Source organism: Acomys russatus, chromosome X (assembly GCF_903995435.1).
Source record: "Acomys russatus chromosome X, mAcoRus1.1, whole genome shotgun sequence".
Lineage (NCBI taxonomy): Eukaryota > Metazoa > Chordata > Mammalia > Rodentia > Muridae > Acomys > Acomys russatus.
The window spans coordinates 88,197,473-88,220,864 of record NC_067169.1 but is presented as its reverse complement, the minus strand read 5'-3'; the positions used below and the strand labels follow the sequence as shown (position 1 = coordinate 88,220,864).

Here is a 23,392-nt window from a genome sequence, read left to right as displayed (position 1 = left end):
TCATCCTATATAGCTAGAAGTATCACTATCTACCATCTGTTTGGCTTTATTTGAAAGTAAAAAGGATTGAGACTTCAGGCAAGAGTAGCACAGAGAAAGGGGAAATAGTAGGACCCACAGGGTCCTGGAAACCTACAAGAAGAACTTTATGACAGGCAGATCTGGATCCTGGGGTCCTCCTCAAACTAAGGCACCAGCCAAGAAGAATATAGGCAGTAAGTTTTGAACCCCTACCAAGACCTAGCCAACGAACAGGATATTCTCCACCGTTGAGTGGAGAGTGAGATCTGACTCTCACACGAACTCTGGTGCCCCTTTTCTGTCCATGTCCCCTGGATGGGGAGACCTGGTGGCACTCAGAGGAAGGATAGCAAGTTACCAAGAAGAGACTTGATATTCTAAGAGCATATATAGGGGGAGGAGGTCTCCCTCAGTCACAGGCATAGGGGAGGGGAGAAGGAGAGATATGGGAGGGAGGGAAGAATGGGAGGAAACAGGGGAAGGGCTAAAAATCGAGATGTAATATGAATAAATTAATAAAATTATAAAAAAGTAAATATAGGCATTTCAATACTTACTAAATGGTTTCTATATGTTAAAAACTTCACGAAGTTCCATTTTTGACAAACTTATGTTATATTGATTTCCACCTGAGGTTTAAGGTAATCAGGCTTCAAAGGCTTTCTGAATTTTTGAAAACATGTATATGTATGTACCACAAAATGTGTACAGTTGGGAGGCATCTTGTGGAATCTATTTTTTTCTTCTACTATGTGGTTCTTGGAGATGGAGTGCAAGTCATCAGTGTTGATAGTAAACATTTTTACCCACTTTGTCATCTAGCAGACCCCGGGTTAGAATTTTTGATGGCAGTAATTATAATTATATGATTGAGAGAAACAATGCTAATTATGTTTGCAGCCAGGATATATTTGATAGTTAATGCTACCAAATTTACACTAACACTTTTCAACAGGCAAGTTCAGTGGAGTATTGCATTAATTATAGATAATAAAAGGTTTTATTGTAATGTGAAATCTGGAGGTAACAGCATTTATCATACTCAGCATCATGTGTGACATTGGTATAGTTTATATTATATTTATACATGATGTCTCTATTCATTTGATGAGAAACTTTGTCATGTGTCCTTCAGATGTCGAACACACAGAGAAAGACACATACGAAACAAGTAGCTATTGTTCCTATGTCTGTATCTGCTATTCTTGATCGCTTCCTTTGATAAAACCATTACATCTTCCCTTTCATCATTAAAACCAATTAAATTGGGCATGGTGTCTCATGCCTATAATCTTAAGCATTTATGAGACTGGAGTTTGAGGACTACCCCATGTTCAAATCTGGCCTGGATTACAAGGTTCTGTGAAAGAATCTCAAGTTTTCTACTGAAGGTCATAACTGGTTTTCATTTGATGAACAAAGCTGGAGAAAAAAAAATTTTATATTAACTGGCAGAAAGACTAGATTCTCCTCAATGAGGAAATTCCTCTCACTTTTTATTTATAACCTACAGCTTCTGACAAGTTTGCTGTTCATTTTACAGAATCGATGGGTAGATCGTATCCTTCTTTGTATGCTAAAGAGTGATAAAACTTGCCATTTGTTACATTATTGAAAGAACTGGTGCTCCTTAAATCTTAAATTCTCTTTAACAGTTCAGTGACACACACCTTGAAATCAACCAGCTAAAGTGACTGGGAAGTGGGGGGAGGTTACATGAGATAGGTAATGGGAAGAGATTCAGAAAGAATTAAAAAAAAGTGTGCATTTTTTTTTCATATTTCTAACTCTGGGGTTCTTATGTGATATCTATGAACTAAATTTTCCCAAAAGAAGCTCTATCTATATGGGACATTATAAAAGGGTAGATTGCACGGTGAGGACATTGATACTTGTGTAGTGGTTAAAATGTTGCATTTCTATTAACCCAACTTCTATTAACCAAAAAATTGAGAATATCATCACATAGCATTTAGGGACAGCAGAGAAAATGCTCCACTTTGCTCTAGCCCACCTACATGATGTATTTGAAAAGGGTTTTGGTTAATGACTTTGTTTTGTTACTATAGAAACTTTATGAAATTGTTAACCTACTGGAATATAGTACTTGAATCAGTGTCTCCAGGTCACAGTCATTGATATGTGGCTCCAGAATAAACTATTTCCCTTTGAAGGGAATGCTGTATGTTTTTGCATCAATGCATTCTATTATCTCAGTCCACTACTACCACCAAGGAGTAAGCAATGTGTTCAGCAATGTCTGGCAGCCCCGGTAAACATCTGTAGAGATCACCTTTTAAAGTACTCACATCTTTGTCTTTGTTCTTAGTTACCCCCTTTTCAATCTGCTGTGTGCTTCCTAATAATGGGCAAACTGACTTCAGTGGTTTGTTCTTAGAATTCAGTATCATTTCACATATGAGCCATGAAGTGTCAAAGCCAGATGATTTCTACAAATGTTTCCACTAAGCTTTTATTTCTGAACAGTTTGCAGCTACTACTAAAGCCCTGACCTTTTCACTGTAGTTCCTCAATCATTTCTGCTCCCTTTCTCTCTCACAAAAGACCAGTCCTTTGTTGAATTTCTAAAATACAGAATTTAATAACATTCTCCACTGCTCATTTAGTACGCCTACCTGATACCACTACTCATTCAAGTTTTAAACTATTTCAATATTCATATGTGCCACTCCCATCTCATTGAGCCTTCTAAGCCATGGAGGGCTTACTTTTCTCATATACAGTTGGTGGTTTAATTTCTCTAAACATACCGATGCTTTTCCTTATCTTGCTTTCCCTTTTTTTTATTCCTACTCACTTGTCTAGAAGGTCCTTATATCTTCAAGTCCTAACTCAACTGTCATGTTTCTACAGAGCTCATCTTTTTCATACTACCCCTAAACTATGGCAATACTATTTGTTAGTACTTTTTGCTCCAGTCTGTAAATTAACTATAGACTCTTTTAATGTAGTGTAGTATTCATGAGATTTTTATATGGACCCAGCTCTACCCTGTAGACTGTCTGTGCCTGTCTCTGGACTATAAAGGCAAAGCTAGGTATCTCTGAGAGTCCACATAGCTTCACAACATCCAAAGTATGGAATCTGTGGGATTTTTTTTCAGGTAAAACTGTTGACTTTTGCTCTCTGACATTGGTTTGACTCTTTACCAAACGAATTCAGTCAGAATCTGTAGACTAACATGATCTCCCAGATGATTCTAGCTACAATATGGTGCCAGAAGCACTAGTCTGTAATTTGTCACGATGGCTTGTAATAGTCAGTCAAGAACTCAAATTTAAGATAAATTTAGGCTTTTGAAAAAACAGTAAATGTCAATTCAGTTGGGCAATAATAAAAATATTAAAAATTAAAGTAAAATGAAACTGTAGTTGTCTCTGGTGCTTTTGTTCTGTTCTGTTTTCTATTTGAGTCAGAATCTAATACAGACCAGACCAGACTGGCTTCAAACTTTCTAAGTATCAAAGGTTGACCTTGAACCCTTGAGCCACTTGACTCATTTCTAGAAAAAATAAGTCATCTGATGCTTTATAAATTGTATGAAATATGTTTCTAAAACTAATATTTTAACATAACTAAATATGTCATTGATATTTTTGTGTGAAAATCTCTTTGATCATGATATCTGCTTACATGCTTGCACTCACTGGCTTTTTGCAGTCACTAAAGTTACTACAAACTGTTTGGCTACTCACTTTCCAAAGTAGTGTAACTCTCACATAGTTTGCTGAAGTTGAAACATTTTTAAAGAATATATGCATTTTAAACCATCATGTTAGCCTTGCCAGCTTTTGTCACAGGCTACTTCAAAAAATTTTCTGTACTATATACAGTTTTTAAATATCTAGTTAGCTCAATTAGATAACATACATTTTCTTTTATATAAATACATATTTCTAATTATATTTCTATATATTTATAGGGCAACCATAGGTTCTTTAAGTATTTAGTCAAGCCCACATCTTTTGAAATCAAATAAGTGTGATGAAGAATGCCTTAAAAGTTTAGATTATCAACAAAAGTAAATGCTGTACACCATGCCAGAACAGAAAGCCTCAGATCTTACCCATCCTTAAAATATTTTGTGCATGTTAATTTTTTAAACTGTACTTGATTATTTCTCTTCTAGTGGTACTATTGTTTTATTATATTACTTATATAATTATTGTGAAACTGATTATTGAGTATGTATTGCATGTAGCTTGTTATGTTCTTACTAATGACACACATGTGTAACCCACATAGAACATAATGATAGTCCATTGATCAGCCTTTGCTTTCTTCACATCTTTCTGCTTATATATTTATTAGTTTATCCAAATAAAGAGTTGAGAAGAAAACATATACTTTAAGAAATACAAGAAATATAAATATTTTTGAAAAACACATTTCAACATAGTGCATAGTAAAAGAATGGAACTCTACAATCAGCAATCTTGGCACATATTATTGTCTTTTTATGTTTCTATCAAGTCACCTGTAAACCCAGAATGAAACATTCTGAATGTTATGCATCAGAGAATTCATACAAAACAGTCTGCTAAGTGAGTTTGTTTTATCTGTAATACCACAAGGCTAAACAGTTTTTAAAAAAAAGTAAGTCCTTCCATTTTAAATACAAGTATCAAGAGATTGACAAGTCCAAATCTTACCCTGGAAATATAAAGCTAATGTGTTGGTGCTCCTCATTACATGAACTATTTATGGAAAGAACTTTCAGTGATATTATCATGTTACAAAAAAACCTAAACAATCAATGTTTAATGTAAATACTTACTATTACGAACTTTATCCTTATCAGGAGGAGCACAGCTGTCCAATTGAAAATTGCCCATTTTTTCAAAAGACATATTGAATACATTAACTAAATCATTATCTTGGAGATTATCTCTGTCTCTATGCATGTATATATATATATAATATCTTGTGTTTGACTCTGTAGACCTATAGGGAAGTTATTACTAATTTTGAAGGATAATTGAAATAAATCATGTAAACCTGGTTTTATTTTGTGAAAATTATTGATTCTTATATATTTTAAAGTAGTTACAGAATATCAAAGTCCCTGTTAGTAGAGTGCTTGCCAAGAATATGTAGTTCATGTTAATTTTGACATTGGAGAAAAACTTGTAGGTGCATAGGTATCACAATAGCACTCTTGGTACTTGTCCATATATGGTGAATATTAGTATATTAAGGACATTAGCTCCATCATTGCAATAAACAACTAGTTTTTAACCATTTATAGTAGGTGAGTGGGAATGCAGTTTTCATGTCACTGGTGTGTCCTAGGAAGGTGAACTTCCTGGAGAAGTGAAGTAGGCCAAAACTTTATATAATAAAATGAAATTTGAACTATATTTTGCCTTTGAGCTCCTTGGAAGATTCACGTTTTGGAAGGATGAGATAGAGTTTGTTGGTTCTATTGGTTATTGTTACCTTAAGATAAATTTACATATCAGTTTTTTTGTAACAGCTGATTAAAAACCAATGGTCAGCAGGTATTTGCACAAAGTGTGCGCAGGTTGAGGAGAGAAACAGGAAACACTCAATGTGGGGTAGTTGATAATTGACATGTAGAAATAGCAGAGGTGAAATTGAATCCACCTTCGTCTTTGTAACTGGACAGTGCTTATAATGTTGGTAATCAGCATGAGATGACTTTGTGTGAATACCATAGAAACTTACCTGTGCATCCGGGTTAGCCTATTTTCATCAACACAATGAGAACATCTGCTGTACACTTCAGTCTTCATAAGCTTACAGTGAGATTCCTCCTGCTGGAGCACTTCACAATTTTATACTTTATACTCTTTTAATTTCCCCTAAGGGTACGTTTTTTGCACCACATGGAAAACTAGTGAAAGAGTAATAGAACCCTTTTAATATATATTAAATACAGGAACTGTTATGTTTGCTATAACATCAGATGAGGATATCCTTAATAACCTGACAGGACAGTTTGATGTTAGTTGTTTTGACTTTTTGGTACAATTTAATGTAGCCATTTTTTTATATATCTGTCTTGTTGGGGAAAAATCACTGATTTATTCTTTCTTATAATTTTTAATCATTAGTTATGTGTGTAGCAGACATTCCCAATCCTATTTCCTTCTTAATATCTTTTAAAATTTGATAAGATTACATTTTTATTTCATTTTTGCACTGGGTAATTTTTCTAAGTAATTATATATTAACATACTACTAAAAGTATACACAGAAATATCTTTATAATAATGGCTTAGATTCTACAATAATCAATTCTTCCTCCAAACTACAATTGTAAATTCATTTTGTGATATTAACTACAGAAATATGACAGTGAGAAATTTAACTGAGAATTCCCTGGGCAGTTCTCTCATATCACATTGTTTAACCTGTAATGTATTGATTCAGTCACATAATTACACCCTGTCAAAGATAGAGAATATAGATTTCCCCATTCTCTGATTTGCTTTTTGTCTCCTCGCCTTTCTCCCTCTCTTCCTTCCTACATTCCTTCCTTCCTTTATTTCTTTCTGTTTTTCTTTTTATGAGACAATGTTTCTTTATGTACCCCTGGCTATCTTAGACCTTCATCTGTGGACCAGGTTGACCTCAAACTCAGAAATTCACTTGCCTCTGTCTCCTGAGTGCTGGGATTCAAAGCCTTCACCACCTCACCCACCTCCCATTTTCTGTTTTTTGTCTTTTGTGAAAGTTTGTCTTTACTACTTTTAGAATCTGTGACTGATAACAAAGTTTCTCACTTTATACTTGTCTTGTGTTGGAGGATGATGATGATAATAATAATAATAATAATACTGGGGCGATAGCACATAGTTCCTTCTACTTGCCAGCCAAATATTCTACCACTGAAATACATCCCCAGCCTCATCTATGATGAATATTTAAAGAGCTTTGCACCACCAGAAAATGATAGTTGGATTTCCTAATTCCAAATCACAGCTATGAGTTTGTCACTACAGGGGGAAATCTAGAGAACATGGATTTCTCATTGACTAAATTTTCCTAATACATAACCTTATTTTATATTTTCTTATGACAAAGTTTAGATAGTGGTTTGCAACTTGGTAAGAGTGTCTGCATCACACATAACTTGATAAAACATAATTTAAATGTTTTAGGTTCTGTTAAAAATGTGTTTTAATCAATTAAATATTGCTTTCATATGTGGTAAGCCATTAATTCTGTATGTTTTAGTAGTTTGAGTGCAGGCTTAAGTTTACAAAATAATTGTAATCACCTATATAAAATGGTTAAACATTCATTCAAAATAAAAGTCCCAGGGCATGCTTAAGTGTATACTTACAGTTAATTTGGAAAGATGGTGTTCATTGGCCTATGCTTGCAGGTATTAGTTGACAACCCTAAAAGTAAACATGAAGAAAAAATACAGTAAGAACTCTGTCAGTAAGGATTTAGTCACCGGTACCTTAGCTGTTTTCTAGGGTAGAGCAAGGCTGGATAGTAATGGAAGTGCTATCGACGAACGCCACATTCAAATCTCAGCTCTGTAAGTTTTAAAATAAAGTATCGTACAATACGTACACCACTGCTTGTCCTTGTGCTAAAGAAGGAACATATGTCAATTTGTTATTTTAAATAAATCAGCAAAACTCTACATTAGATGTTCAGTTGAGCCATTGTTTCACATAAGATGGTTTCCAGAGCTGTATTTAGATGGTATTCGATCCATAGGTCCTAAGTCAATTTTAAGCTCTAGGAAGAAAATAGCACCTGGCAATCATCATTTTAATTTCAGTTATTATATCAGTATCAATTCTATAATTATTTATTTTTGATTGCAGAAACAAGGTTAAGAAAAACATCAGCTACATTTTTGTAATAGGACAAATTTTTAATAATGTTAATTTGTCATTTTAAACAGGAAAGGATGCTGCAAACACTACAAACATGACCAATATGTTTCAAATACAGGTATTTTCTTTAAAATAAAGTTAAAATGAAGTGAACATCACTAGAATTATGAAAAATATATAGAACACATCATTCTATACTTTAGATTATTAAAATAATTTGATTACTGCGCATACCTATCGACATAAATTGACCTCAATAACTGAATATAAAGTATGTATATGTTGAAATTTAAAGCACAATTTAAATAATTTGATGTGATTATATTTCATATTATCCAAGATAGAATGTACTATAGCGATAACCAATGTACAATACCAATACTGTTGGTTTCTTATAGCAATAAAATAAAGTAGTTGCGAATTCAAATAAGAGAGAACTCTTCTCTTTTATCTAAATTATATTTTAAAATACATTTAATATTTATAAATCTGAATGAGCACCTTTTTGTCAGTTTGAATAGTTAGTGCAAAGACTCATTGCAATGATGACTGTGAGAATACATTCTCAACACTAATATTTTGTTTTATGAAAATGTTAAAATGCATATAAGAAACAAATCAGTTTCCTTATTGGAGAAGTTCATAAAGCTTGTTCTCGTTAACATTTCAGAAGGCAAAGATTCAGAGTCACTAGCCATTTTCAATTACTGGTAAGAATCTAGGCTGAGTGAAGAAACACTTGACAATGTTGTTATTGATTTACATGATACAAACTATAGATGCATTGTCATCTCTCTACACTGTAGTAATCTACTCTTACCCGGTTGAGGCTACCATTTAAATTAATTTTACCTAATTATGCAATAGCCTTAGAGGGAATAAATCGGCTGTTTTCGCAGAACAGCGGCATTTGGAATTGCGGCCCCTTGTGGTGAACTGTGAATACTACAGTAAGAAAAATGTGCTGAGATGTCAGATTTCTTTTTTTCTCTCTCTTTTTTAAAATATAATTTTGTATTTATTCATTGATATTACATCTCAATAGTTATCCCATCCATTGTATCCTCCCATTCCTCCCTCCCTCCCTCCCGCTTACCCCCTACTCCCCTCCCCTATGACTGTGACTGCGGGTGGTGGGCCTCCTCCCCCTGTATGTGTTCATAGGGTATCAAGTCTCTTCTTGGTAGCCGGCTATCCTTCCTCTGAGGGCCATCAGGTCTCTTTACCTCAGGTTTTCCCTCACGTGAAAAGACGGAGATTAATGAAACATTTCTGTTCCTCATGAAAAAGTCTAGCTTCATAGTTTTTTAAAAGAATGATTTCTCTAAAATTTAGCAAGTAAACATGTTTTTCTGGTGTGTCTAATATTTTAGAGTAGATGTTTAAATATTAATTCTGAAAAAAGAAAGAGAGAGAATTTCCTTCACTAAAATTAACTGTGTTCTGGGTGTGTCTTCCCAATGTACCCATGAGATTTTTTTTCCTTTGGTGTTGAATGGAATCATGTGTCCCAGGCTGGCCTCAAATACATGACAATTTTCATTTTTCTGGTTTCCATTCCAGGGATACGCCACTGTGCTTGTTGGCGCAAGGCTCACAGCCTTTTTTATGGCAATACTTTCATTTATGAACATATCTTTTCTCTATCAGCTAGTTATGAATTTTAGATATATTTTATGATGGCATATATTATCAGTTCAAGTGTTTGATCTTTCCTTACCTTATTGAAATATTACAAGTTTAAATTCCCACAATAAATTTGATTTGCTTCTTTTGTGGAGCAGCGTGCTTCAAGGTAGAAAGATGGCCTTGAGCACGACTGTGTTCTATGTATCAATCCAAATACGTTTTAAAGCACTCACTTTAAAGTTCCCCAAGTGTGATAGGATTGCTTGGCATGACTTATAATTGATTTATAAAGTGTCATTAAGGACAACTCTGTGATGATTTAAGTGATTTTATTTCATGTTACACAAATTGTGCCTAGCCTACACTAATAAAGCAATTACAAAAGTGTAATTTCAATTCAAAATTGTCTTTTAAGACTCCTAAAAGAGAGTGAAGACTAAACAGAAGCTCCAGTTGAAATAATAGTGCAAAAGCAGGTTTTTCAAGTGCAGTGCCTACCAAAACTTTGCCTAGCTTAGGCTCAGTCATCATTCAAATGCCAGTATTGAGGAGTGCACTCCTCTGCATAGTCACAGATTAACATATTCATTTAAAAAGAAGGAGATGTTTCCCCACTCGGGATTAGTGCAAGACTGCAGATGGACAGCAGGCTTCCTTTCCCTGCTCATTTGGGTTTTCGAGTAATCTTTAAAGTATGATAAACACGTGATAAAAATGTCCTCATTTTAAAAGTACTTTAGTCAGTTTTGCAGGCACCTTCGTGAAGATACAGAATATCTACATCCTGCTGTATCTTTATTATCTTCAAAAACATGTTCTGACCTCTGGCATTGTGTTTTCTGCCAGTCGCCTAGTTGATATTAATTCTAGCTTAAACAGGCTCTGATTTTCTCAATTTCTTCCACACTTCTCAAAACACTTTTTTCTCTTTCACTGTATGTTACCCAAACACTGAGGTACTTACAGACTTTGCTTTATCATGTTGACTTGCTAGTTCATGTTTTTCTTAACTTTCACTTCAACTTACCATGCAGTCTTTGAAATCTCAGTCTTTACTATCCTGAGCTGATACTGCCTTTTAACGTCACTGTATCATTTATTGTCTAGAGAACAACACAATGGATTGTCAATGATACTTCCAACAGTGCACAGTACTTCAATTAGGACCTGACAAACCAAAGGAAAATTTCTTTGCTGGTTTATTTTTTGTTCGTAATGTTTAAATTACGATGATGATCATCATCATGTGTAGGTGTGAGATGTATGTGTGTTGGCAGGCATATGCCACCATGCACATGTGAAGTTTAGGAGTTGGTTCTCTCCTTTTGTCATGAAATCAGGCATCAAACTCAGGCTAACATAGTTGTACATTTAAATGGATGCTGGGTTTTGAACTTTGGTCCTTATATTTGTATTAGTGCTTTGTGCCCTGAGCCAACATCACCCCAGCGTGAAACCGATTCTTCTACTTAAAGCTGAATTTGGAAAAAAAAAAAGCACTGACTTTGTTCTTGGACCCACAAGATAATGGAAGGCAGAATAAAAGTCTGAAATTTCTATCGTCACTGTGTGTGTGTACGCATCCTTTATTCTGGCAGAAGGAACATAGATAAGTCATTGTCCTAACATTGTTGCCACCTTGGATTCCAAGAAGAATAAACCCTTACATGAGACACCTCTGCCCAAAATACAGCATATGGCACAGTTATCCATCCTTTATTAGTAAACAGCCTTTTCTTCATTTTTAAAAGTGAACTGAGATCTTTTAAGGATCTACACAGTCCTTATTTGGAGAAGATGTCATATGATGTCTATCTCCTGACTTGTGTTCAAACTCAGTCCCTGAGAAAAATGTTAGATCTGAGTAGTTGTACTCAGAGTACATTTTATGCATAAGAATTTGGCACATTTTTGAACTGGTAGTATGTTTGTCATTCATCATTGAAAACGGGTGCCCAGCCTATGCAGACAGACCCGAGTTTGAATCCTGATTTGGCTCTTTATTAGCCTCTCCCCATTTCTATTTCCTGATTCTTCTGTTTCTTTCGGCTTCCTTACTCTTCCTCTAATGCCTTCCTGTCATGTGGCTGTTTGTTCACCATATGTCTAATGTGCATGCTAGCCTAAAGGCCATGGTCTTTTTTCCTTTGCTCCTCCTTTCTCTTCTCTTAGGCAGCTGCTGTGTTTTTATAGCTTGGGATTTTTCTTTTAAACTCTACTTAAACATTTTCCTTTCTGCGTCCATCTGAATCAGGTCTTAAATTCTTTTATTAATGAGAGTAAGAACCCTGAAAGGAGACTTGATTTATCCTGTATCAATATGAAGATATACAAAGGTATTTTTCAAAATAATTTCAAACCTATCCATATATGAAATATATACATGCAAATGAATGCAAAAATAAACATAGAAGGAAACAGATTTCATTTTACAAAACTATTTTTTTTTTACCTAAGCTCATTGATTGCTCATGTTGTGATTGCATATTTCACAGACTCTATTACTCAGCTTCATTGCTTTTAAAAGGATATGAAGGTCACTGGTTTGCTTCCTTATGAAAATGACATAATGGATTAAAGATTGACTTCTGTAGCTTCATGACTCATGCTTGCATTTGTACATTTTTAAGAGATGTAATTTATAGAATAAGCATCCTGCCTTGAGCTGTTTCAAGCATCAGTTGCTGAAATTAAGAAATCAAAGCTAACATAAATAAGTGTATGTGGGCAATTGTCTGGTCAGTCATCTAATATAAACCTCAAAAATTATTCTGTTTTTCCTCCTGTTATGAATATGCACATATCTAGTATAAAGCAGAAAGGAAAGTATATCTTCTATGTTTATATCAATAATAATAAAAGACATAGTTTTTAAAGTATTCATGTATTTGCATTAAGATCCTAATTTTTGAAGCCAAGAATGCTAATGCCTTTTCTCTTCATTCTGAATTTATTAAGCATGATGTGATTCTCAAGGACAGTATGATGTAGTCAAATTTTAAAAGCTTTCATTTATTATGCTACACAACCTTTACGAGGCAATGGGCTACAGAGGAAAAGAACCTACATTCAACGTTAAGAGACTAGAATTCTCTCTATGGCTCCACCATTAATAAATGATAACTACTCAAGTTACTAAAAAGTAGTCAAGAACCCTCTCTTAGCCTTAAATTAGGCATTTTTTAAGACAGAATCAGTCACAGGCCAGAAAGATGCCTCAATGGGTAACATGCCTATAGTACAGACCAGTGATCTTGAGTCCAATCCCTGAAGCCCACATAGAGGTGGAAGGAGAGAGCTGACTGCAGAATGTTGTCCTCCGAACTCCGTGATTGCTCAGATCTCCAAATCTCTCTCCCTCCTCCCACACAAGATTACTTATAAAAGACCCATATGCAACATGAAGTCACTCAGAAATGTGAGACTACTTTAATCCCATTGGTTGATGAGAATGCTTAACATTAATGTGTGGCTACTTTCACAGCACCTTGAAAATATAAAGTACTTTGTTAATATTACTAAAATAATCTAATAAAAATAAATAGCATTTTGGGATTGGGGATTAACAGCTATATTATAATCAAATGGATGACTATATCAGGGTCAAAAGTATACTTCATTATTTACTTATACATTACAGAAGTCAAGAAATAATTTGAATATCTAAAGATTTGTTAATAAACAATTTTCATAATTCCTATTTTAACATTACTGTTTCCATTTGTGCCACTTAAGTAGCCTAAATTTCTAAATTCCTATTTGATCATATGATAAATATTGATCATCAATGTTCCTTTATATTACTAATTTTTATAAGTGTCTTCTCTACATGAGTATCTCTGTGATTTATTAAAGAGTAGACTAATCATTATGGGTTTATATGCAGGAATGAAAATGGTACCTGAGGTACCGATATTCAAACCGATATTCTTTCTTTGCACTTTGAAGCAATATCACTATTTTCAAGGCGTACAGAAGCTTGAAAACTTTCTCTAAATTGCACAGTGACCTTTTCTTGCCACATTTTCATGTAGAGTTTATATATTGGACCTCCAGTTACTGACACAACTCTAAGCCATCGACATTAGAACTGGGTATTGATTCTGTTTCTGGAAAGATGTAAAGTGCTCTCTCAGATGTCTTGCAGAGATTAAAATCTTAACCAATTAGAACTTTAATAACCACTGAATTATAGAAATGTAGCCAGTTGGGAGTTAATACAGAAATTTGAACATTGGACTTCAGTTCCTTTCCATCTACAAACTTCTCTTCCTTGCAAAGTTTTGAAGTTCAGTGAAATCAGCATAGTGTGAATTTCTCTAAAATCTTTTGGCATGCTGGATTAACCTGTGTCCAGATAAATAATATTTGATTTTCATCTATCCAAAGAACATTTTATTGAACATGTGGACCATTGTTTTAAATACATCAGAGGCAAAACTATTGTTACCTCTATTAGCTGGTTCATATTGCCCTTTTTCTAAAGTTGTACAACCTGAATATCCATAAAATTTCAAAACATTGCCTTTCTGGCCTCTATGTCAAACCAAGCCCTAGTGACCCTCACTCTCAAAGTCAACTCCTATTTTATCTAATGAAATTGCTGTACTTGGTAGTCTTTCCTAATTGTACGCATACAATTGCCAAGTAAGGCTTTTTGTTGCATACCAATATAATATATGGTAGGGATTTGAACACAGAGGAAATGGACCTCAAATCCTGGTCTGAACATTCTATGACTCGAAGAACAGGTGTCATATTTTCTGTCATGCTTTTATGACCTGAGGTACAACCAGGCTTAAAAGGATATGTCTCCATTGATGATGACCGAAATCTGCATGATTTATTTTTGTATACAGAAGGGCTACTGATATTTTTGAGTTAATTTTGTATGCAGCCACATTGCTGAAGGTGTCTATCAGCTGTTTGAGTTCTCAGGTGGAATTTTGGGGGTCTCTTATGTATACCGTATAATAATTTTTATACAGCAATACTTTGACTTCTCCCTTTCCAGTTTGTATCCCCATGATCACCTTTAGTTGTCTGATTGCTCTAGCTCAGACTTCAAGTACTATACTGAAGAGATATGGAGAGTGGGCAGCGTTGTTTTGTCCCTGATTTCAGTTGAATTGATTTAAGTTTCTCTCCATTTAATTTGATGTTAGCTATAGGCTTGCTGAATATTGCCTTTACTATGTTTAGTTATGCACCTTGTATCCCTGATCTCTCCAGACTTTTAACATGAAGGGGTGTTGGATTTTGTCAAATGCTTTTTGGGCATCTAAGGAGACGATCATGTTTTTTTTTTTTTTTTTTTTTTTGATTGCCTATGTGGTGGATTACTTCAATAGGTTTTTCTATATTGAACCATCCCTGCATGCCTGGGATGAAACTTACTTGGTCATGGTTGGATAATATTTTTGATGTGTTCTTGGATTCTGTTTGTGAGCAATTTATTGAGCATTTTTGCATCAATGTTCATAAAGGAAATTGGTTTGAAATTCTTTTTCTTTGTTGGGTCTTTTTGTAGTTTAGGTATCACGGTGACTGTGGTCACATAGAATGAATTTGGTAATATTTCTTCCATTTCTGTTTCATGGAACAGTTTGAAGAGTATTGGCATTAAGAAATTGAAGAAGATATGAGAAGATGGAAAGATATCTCATGCTCGTAGATCAGTAGGATTAACATAATAAAAGTGGCCATCTTACCAAAATCCATCTACAAATTCAATGTAATTCCCATCAAAATACCAACACAATTTTTTACAGACATTGAGTGAGCAATTTTCAACTTAATATGGAAAAACAAAAAGCCCAGAATAGCTAAAACAATCGTGTACAATAAAAGTTCTTCAGGAGTTTATCTCCATCCCTGATCTCAAGCTGTACTATGGAGCGACAGTAATTAAAAACTGCATGTTACTGGCCTAGAAACAGACTTGTGGATCAATGGAATAGAATCAAAGATCCAGAAATAAACCTACACCCCTATGGAGTCTTGGTTTTTGACAAAGAAACCAAAACGATAAGATGAAAAAAGATAGCATTTACAGCAAATGGTGCTGGTCTAACTGACTTTGTAGAAAATGCAAATAAATTCATATATATCATCATGCACTAAACTCAAGTCCAAGAGGATTAAAGACCTCAACATAACACCAGACACACTAAATCTATTAGAAGAGAAAGTGGGAACCAGTCTTGAACTCATTGGCATAGGAGACAACTTCTTGAACAGAAAATAGCAACAGCTCAGGATCTAAGGTCCACAATTAATAAATAGGACCTAATAAATCTTAAAAGCTTCTGTAAAGCAAAGGACACTCTCAACAGAACAAGACTACAGCTTACACACTAGGACAAAATCTTCACCAACTCTATATCAGACAAAGGTCTTATATTCAAGAAATTAAACACTAACAAACTAAATAATCCCAGGCATGCAGGGAGGGTTCAATATAGGAGAAAACCTATCAATGAAATCCACCATGTAAGCAATCTGAAAAGAAAACACCTGATCATCTCCTTAGATGCCCCAAAAGCATGGGGTACAGAACTAAACAGAATTCTCAACAGAAGAATATCAAATGGCCAAGAAACCCTGAAAGAAATGCTCAACATCCTTAGTCATCAGGGAAATGCAAATCAAAATGCCTCTGAGATCCTGTCAAACACCTGTCAGAATAGCTAGGATAAAAAAAAACTCAAGTGACAGCACATGCTGATGAGGTTGTAGAGAAAGCAGAACACCCCTCCATTGTTGGTAGAAGTGCAAACTTATACAACTACTTTGGAAATCAATCTGGCACTTTCTCAGAAAATTGAGAACAGCTCAACCTCAAGACCCAGCCCTGGGCATATACCCAGAAGATGATCCATCACACAACGAGAACATTTGCTCAACTATGTTCATAGAAGCTTTATTGGTAATAGCCAGAAACTGGAAACAACCTAGATGTTCTTCAACTGAAGAATGTATAAAGAAACTGTTACACACAATGGAATATTAGTCAGCTATTAAAAAGAAGGAAATCTTGGTTGTTGCAGGCAAACGGATGGAACTAGAGAAAAAAATCATCCTCAGTGAGGTAACCCAGACCCAGAAAGACAAACATACATACACTCTCTTACAAGCGTATATTAGCTTGTATACAAGAAAACCATACTTCAATCCTCAAACCTAAAGGTGCTAAGTACAAGGAGGATCTAGGGAGGAAGCTTAATTCTCGTTTAGAAGAGCAAACGGAATAGACACCAAAAGTGTTTGAAGAGAGGGAACAGAATGGGAGCCTACCATAGATGTCCTCTGAAAGACTCCATCAACAGGGGATGGAAACAGATGCCAAGACTCATAGCCAAACATTGGACAGAGTGCAGGGAATCCTATTGAAGAGTCAGTGGATAGAAGGATCTGGAGAGGACAGGAGCTCCACAAGAAAACCAACAGAACCAAGAATTCTGAGCCCATGCGGGCCTGTGGAGACTGACGCACCAAAACAAGGACTATGAATGGAGAGAACCTAGGCTCTTGCTCAGATGTAGCCAATGGACATCTCAATCTCCATATGGGTCCCTCATTAAGGGGAGCAGGGGCTATCTCTGCCATGGACTCTGTTGCTTGCTCTTTGATCACTTCCCCCTGGGGGGTGCCTTACCAGGCCACAGAGGAAGAGGATTCATTCAGTCCTGATGTGACTTGATGTGCTCAGGCAAGGGGTTACGCTCCCCTTTTATGAAAAGTAAGGGAAGGGGCTAGAGGGAAATGAGAGGGAGGTTGGGACCTGGAGGAGATAAAGGAGGGAGCTATGATTGAGATTTAAAGTGAATAAAATTTTAAGAGAAATTTAAATTAAAAAAGAAATCTGGATGGTTCCCAAAACAGATCAAGAAGAGGCCTGAGTGTCATAGTTTAAGGTCTGTCTGAGTACAGAAAACTGAATAATTACTCGAAATTATTTTGCATAATCACAAACAGTACAACTTTAGATTCACTGAAAACAATGTGAAAACGTTTTGATATTGTTTTCAAAGGAAGACAATTAGAAATCTAAAGGGAATTCTTGTTTTCCTATCTTGACAGATAGGAGTTATGAACACACTATATATGGCTTTTCCTTCTCTTCTTCATAGTATTTAAAGTCACCTCAAAGATTCAAAGGCACTCTGAATACAGAAAGAGAAATGGAATATTCCTCAGTAAAGAAAACTTCTAATATGGGGGGTCAGGAAGGTTCACATAGAATGGAATAATGGCCTCTCGTTGAACTAATTCCAATAGCCTTCTTTATCCTTTGAAGCCTTTATACTCTAACCTTCTATGTGTCCCATTAAAATAAGACTATGTTTAATGAACCAGACAATTTCTAGTCATGAAGTTCAATCTTTGCCTGGAAGCTGGCAACACTGATGTTAAACAAGATACTAATGAGTTCCCATTGAGAATTCTCCACAGAATAGTGATTTTGGAATAAAGTAATCTAATATTTTAATTCTTAATAGCTTATTCTGCAAAGAAAGTAAGGTTTAACTCTAAGGGGGTAGTATCATTTATACTATTACATCTTCATTCTCTCCTAGTGTCAAAAATGATATTGTCGAATATTGAAAGCACCTTCTGATATATGGGTTCTGAACATCACAGGATATGTGAACAGCATAGAGTTAATAGGTATAAAAGAAAAAGTATAAGAAGTTCAAGTACTTTTGGAAAATTAGAAGAGGAGATGAAACTGAGATTGATAGACTTTCAAGAAGCCTTGCTTGGCTAAAGTTTGATGGGATGGCTTGTATCCCAATTTATTCTAGAGAAAGTGATTTGTATTTTATCAAGATTTTCATCAAAGACATATCGCCCATCAATCAGTTATGTTCATATAACCTTTGACCAGATTTAAATGAATGTCTACTCTTCTGGAAAAACACATTTGTCACTTATTTAAACATTTTACACTCTGCCTCTGTCTCTATACCTGTCTCTGTCTCTGTATCTCTCACACAAGCACAGAAGCATGCAATGCAGACATGCACACACACACATACACACAAACACACACCTCTCTATAACTTTTGTTTTAATGATGCAAGTTTTGAAACTCAGAGCCTCACACATGTTAGGCAAACACGGTATCACCAAGAACACATCACCATCCCCTTCAGTTTTTTAATTGTGTCATTAAACTTTCCACACTCAAATGTCTGTGAACCTATCTATAACATAGAAGTCAGGGAGTATACTGAAGTACTATGTAATCTTGAATGAGAAAACATGGCATTGTTTCAATCTAATTGTACAACTGAATGTGTGATCATGAATACAATATTTAAACTTATTTTTGAGTGTCCCATTTGCATAAATGATTCTACAATATGGGTCCTAATTAATTTGTAGTTATATTAAAAATCAAATAAGAGAACACAGAAATATTATAACCAGAGGTAAATGTTAGTACTATAAGAAAGTTCTATCTACCACTAATAAGTATGTTCTGTGATTATATTTTAAACACTTTCACCTTTGTAATGCTTTTGGTAGAAAACAATTTATACGAAAGAGGGGTAAGTGTAGTGCAGAATATAAGGACAGATCTTTGGATGAAATATAATCCTATAATAGAAATTTAAAGGTATATTAAATAGAACATATTTAAAAATGAGTCAGCTATGGTGATGCACATATGCAATCCCACAACTCTGTAATCAATGCTAGGAAGATATAAATTTCAGGCTAGCCTGGTCTATATTGTGATAGCTAGGCCTTTACAATGAAACCCAGCTACAAAAAACAAAATTGTGTGTGTATGTGTATACATGATAAAATAAATTTAATATAAATTGTTATTAGGAAGTGTATCATTAATGTACCTCTTAGGTAATGTATAGCAAGATTGAGAAATAGAAGATTGCTCTTTCTTTTTTAACTGTGCATAACAGTGAGTTACCTGTGTTCACAGGCTGGAAATATGAACCCCTGATATTTTGTTGTTGTTAAAAGTAACTTTGGGTGAAGATTTGGTTCATTTAACTTTTACCTTTTTGACCTCTGTGTCAAATTTTTAAAAAAGTTTTAAAAGCCCTCAATTTCTCGTCCTAAGGTGTTATCATGCTATATAAACAATTAAACATGGCTAGAATGTGTGTGTGTGTACACAAAACTTCATAAAGTCTAGGCTATTGAACATCCTATGTACTTAAGGGTGACCACACACATCTGATCCTCTTTCCCTTGTTTCTCAAGTCCTGGGACTCCACAGATGTCATCACACACAGTCAGCAATATTTCGTTAAAGATTCAATTAAAGAAAAGTAACCAATAATAATTATTCTTTAGGTAACATTTATATAGCTTAAGAAAGTTGATAAATGATATACTAGCTTAACAATAAAGTGTAAGTTTATGGATTTTGACATCATTAAATAACTCTCTTTTGTAAGGTTTGGAGCTGTACTACCATTGAATTTAAATCACTAGCAATAATTACATTAGTTTTATTCCTGATAATAAGAAATTCTTAAGTTCATTCCAAGAACTATAATAAAAACAAGAGGCTTTTCCCACTTGGTTACCCTAAATAATGAACCATTTCAAAAGTACGGCACTGGAATGAACAGGAAAATGACAGGTTCAAGACCAGAGGTGACTATCCGTTTTTGCTTCAGTAACTGTTTCTTGTGGAGTTAAAGAGTCATAGTTATTATTTTCTGAGATAGAAAAATGTACTATCTCTGCTTTACTATTTTCAGTCAGTTTTCAGTGCTAGGAAATCTTTGAAGTTATTCATAGTTTATAGTATTTGAAAGTATGTTAGTAACCACACACGTCAAGTGTTTTTTTTTTTTTCCCAGTGCTGAGGACTGAAGCAAAGACCTTCCTGCATGCTATGTAAGTGTGCCACTCCTTCTACTGCCTAGAATTTCCTCTTTGAACAGCAAAGGATACTGTCTCATAAAAGACTAAAACTCATGGAATGTAACTCTAACTTTGCAGCTTAAAAACTTTCCCACAGTTCCTTTATTTTTATGTTAATTATGTAGCAAAACCATATTGATGTAAACAATAATGTATAATGACATACACATATAAATATTGATAAAATATTGACTTGATCTGTGAATATATAATCTGATAAAAGAGACAGGTAGCACTCAACTTAAAATCCATGACAATACTTGTAAGAGCTTTAATATCATGCCTGGCAGATAGGAATCACTGAAACAAAGTATTAAGTGAGTCTATAATCATTATGGAAATGAAAAAGAAATGGTACATCTGAGGAAAATGGATCAGTCACATTTTCCTGTCATTTATTCTGAGGAAGTGAATAAAAGGATGAAAATTAAATGTTACTCATTATATAGCATACAAAACTATATTATTTCATGGAATAGCCTTTTCTGAATACTTGTTTCTTTTAGGATGTTTTATATGGTATGCGCGTTAGCTTCTATCAATCATGCAAAACAGGTAATACACTAAGCCCTTTAAAATAATACTCAATGAAATTTCATAATCTTTAAAAGTTATTCATCTTACAGTTGACTAATTTGGAATATATAATTGATTAATATAGACATTCCATTTTATAGAGTTAATCAAATAAAATTTAGAAAATTGCTTGAGGTTCAGAAATAGAAATAGATGTACTTTATACCTTGAGACAGAATGTCGCTCAATGAAAAGAGGTAAATAATCCTCCCACCTAATGTCTAATATATTTGCTATTTAAAGAAGATCTGAATGAGCAAGAATCATGGTATCAATGAATATCATTTTATTGCATAATTATAATATATTATACAATATAACTGTTATATACTGTCCTTTCTTTGCCATTTGTAATGATTTTAAATTACATATATAATGAAGGAATAGAGAAATAAGTCTGTAAATAAACCTATTTACTTTTGCTCCCTTAAACTATAGGTTTAAAAATAATGTTAGAAAAGTATCAGATCTTTCATATTTAATTCACACAAGAATAAAAGTATCAATTTTTCTGAAGCTCTTTTATATCATGTGTGAAAATGTAAGGTATGGGCCTACTAAACTTCCAGGAGTGAGCAACTAATCCAAAAATAATAGAATGATGTACAAACACACTATAAATTATAAAGATAACTTTAAATATGTAAAAATACAAAATCTAACATTCATGATCTTAACATGGTGAGCAATTTAAGAATAGTGATTTTAACATTGTATAATTAGGAAAAAGAAGCAATTAAACAATTAGTCCCGTCAACCCAGATAACAAAAATAATATGGATCATTGGCTTAAATTGTTAAATTTTAAAAAATAACAAAGTTGTGGAATACACTAGAATATGAAACTGATCTTAAACATTAGGCACATGTTAATTTGCTGTCAAGTGGTCAACCAACTGATTACACGCTCTCTCTTCCTCCCTCCACCCCCTTTCCATTCCTCCCCACTCCCCCCTCTGTCACACACACATATACACACTATTTTTATATTTCACTATGAAATATAAAATAACGCTGTGTATTTTAGGACTAAAATTCAACTAATCTAATTTAAGATTTGAAAATATCTACTTATCATAAATTATCTTCAGGGAGGTAATTGTATTAGATGCCTGTGTTCTTAGAGGTACAAGCAATTGAATTCTTATGATTGGCAATATAATCAATCAAAACTTGCTAATTGATTATAGATTTTTGAGAAGAGCTTTACTGTATGTATTTGCTAATTGGCAAAAGCTTACTTCAGGAAGCAGGCCATGAACAAGACCTGGAAGACCACATAGGTCTGAGGAACGTTTGATAGGGATAGACAATATTTATGTATTGTATACATTCTAATATTTCTACAATATTTCTAACAGCCTTCTTTTATTCTGGTCATGAAGATCCAGAATTTCATTTTCCCACTTGAATTGCAAATACACAGCTTTCTAAAAGTGACCAAATGTGATCGATCTTTCTTACTTTGACACAGAGTACAAACCATATATAACCTAATCTAAGGTAGATGTAGTAGCCCCTGTCCTTGCATGCATATCTTATCTCCATATAAACTATTTTCCTGATCTCATTTCACTATTTGTGTAATACTTCTTTAACTCCCACGACTCTTTCTTTCTTTCTTTCTTTCTTTCTTTCTTTCTTTCTTTCTTTCTTTCTTTCTTTCTTTCTTTCTTTCTTTCTTTCTTTCTTTCCTACCGTTTGGAGACAGCAACTTGCTATGTAGACATCAAACTTAAAATCATCTTGCTCCTGGGTGCTGATATTAAAACCTTGTGCTTTACACCCATCTTTCACTCAGCTGCTTACCTCCCAGCTTTTCAGCATCACTATTTCTAAATTCTTTGATCTGCTTTTTAAAAGTTCATAGCTAAGTCCAACGTTACATGCCTATATTATTGCCTTGACAAGTGTTGAGGGTTTAGAGAAATTGTCAATAATATTAGATTCATATCCATATATGTACCTGATCAAAGCTTAGTGGTTATGGTATAAACAATGCCTAAGCAGAGACAGCAGAGTTAACTACGTAATAATATGACCACTAGACTCAAAACTGCCTGCTTTCAGGCAGGAATATGTTCATTACAGTTAAGCAGATTATTTCACCTGCTTGTGTGCCTCAGTTAACCAATATACAAACTGGCTAGTTGCGAGACTTATGAGAAAATATATGTTCCTCTTATATATGTGCATCATGTTTTATGCAGCAATTTTCAGTGACTAATGTCTACTATTATCATCATTCTTTATTGTTTTCTTAAGAGGAATAATGATTTGTTAACTTGAGCAAGTCTTCTTGCTTTGATTGTAGGAAGCTGTACATGAAAAACATTGAATGAGTCTTGATTCCTGAGCTAAAATAGGAGATATATAAGTTTAAAACAAATTTTTTTAAAAAAGATGTTAACATG

The 23,392-nt window shown here is 34.2% G+C and overlaps 1 protein-coding gene across 2 annotated transcripts in view; it reads right to left on the bottom strand.

Annotated features, from left to right (window-relative positions):
* The window catches only part of Htr2c (5-hydroxytryptamine receptor 2C), a 247,234-nt gene that overhangs the window by 218,448 nt on the left and 5,394 nt on the right, over positions 1–23,392 (bottom strand). For both annotated transcript variants that reach the window (XM_051140859.1, XM_051140860.1), the window contains exon 2: positions 7,355–7,412. The gene's annotated coding sequence lies outside the window, so the exon portion shown is untranslated. The remainder of the gene's footprint in view (positions 1–7,354; positions 7,413–23,392) is intronic.